The sequence below is a fragment of the Rhinopithecus bieti genome, unplaced genomic scaffold (assembly GCF_001698545.2).
Source record: "Rhinopithecus bieti isolate Rb0 unplaced genomic scaffold, ASM169854v2 scaffold_83467, whole genome shotgun sequence".
NCBI classification, from domain to species: domain Eukaryota; kingdom Metazoa; phylum Chordata; class Mammalia; order Primates; family Cercopithecidae; genus Rhinopithecus; species Rhinopithecus bieti.
In genome coordinates, this window is record NW_016903977.1 from 1 (window position 1) to 1242 (window position 1242).

General features: G+C 42.7%; 1 pseudogene; it reads left to right on the forward strand.

Annotated features, from left to right (window-relative positions):
- Positions 1–8: 8 nt before the first annotated feature.
- On the forward strand, positions 9–931 carry LOC108526091 (RNA-binding motif protein, X chromosome-like; annotated as a pseudogene).
- The last annotated feature ends 311 nt before the right edge of the window (positions 932–1242 follow it).

Sequence of the window (1242 nt, forward strand, 5' to 3'; positions counted from 1 at the left end):
GAGGTGGAAGAGGAGGAGGTGGAGGAACCAGGGAACCTCCCTCATGGGGAGGACTCATGGATGATGGTGGACATTCCATGCATTTTAACACGAGTTCTTCCAGGGAACCACTCCCAGTAAAAGAGAACCATCACCAAGAAGTGGGGTCCTTCTCCTAAGAGATCTGCACCTTCAGGACCAGTTCACAGCAGCAGTGGAGTGGGAGGAAGAGCTCCTTTATCACATGGGAGAGAGAGTTACGGAGGTCCACCTCGAAGGGAACTGCTGCCCTCTCGTAGAGATGTTTATTTGTCCCCAAGAGATGATGTGTATTCTACTAAAGACAGCTCTTCAAGCAGAGATTACCCAAGTTCTCGTGATACAAGAGAGTATGCCCCACCATCACGAGATTATACTTACCATGATTATGGTCATTCCAGTTCACGTGATGACCATCCATCAAGAGGTTATAGTGAGAGAGATGGATATGATCGTGATCATGACTATTCAGATCATCCAAGTGGAAGTTCCTACAGAGATTCATATGAGAGTTATGATAACTCACATAGTGCTCCACCTACACAAGGGCCCCACCATTTTATGCTGGAAACAGCCTCTATCATGATTACAGCAGCTCACATGACGGATATGGTAGAAGTCAAGACAGTTACTCAAGCAGCCGAAGTGATCTCTACTCAAGTGCTCGTGATTAGCTTGGCAGACAAGAAAGAGGGCTTCTGGCTTCTTTGGAAAGGGGTACCTTTCTCCACGTGATTCCTACAACAGTTCAAGCTGCAGAGCATCAAGAGGTGGTGGCCATGGAGGAAGCTGATCTGATAGAGGGGAGGCAGAAGCAGTTACTAGAAACAAACAAAACTTTGAGCCAAAACCCCAGTTCAAAGAAACAAACAAAAGTGAAACTATTCTGTCACAGCTACCCAAGGACTACTAAAAGGAAAACTTGTGTTACTTTTTTTTAAATTCCCTGTTAAGTTCCCCTCCATAATTTTATGTTCTTGTGAGAAAAAAAGTAAAACATGTTTAATTTTATTGGACTTTATGACATTGCTTTTCAACAAGCAAATGTTAAATGTGTTAAGACTTGTTGTATTAGTGTTGTAACTTTCCAAGTAAAAGTGTTCCTAAAGGCCAATTCCTATCTGATTTTCCCAGTAAATGACGCAAACAATTCTAAGATCTTCCACAAAACATCTAGCCATGTAAAATGGAGAGATGAATTGTTCTGCCTATACAAACAAGCTA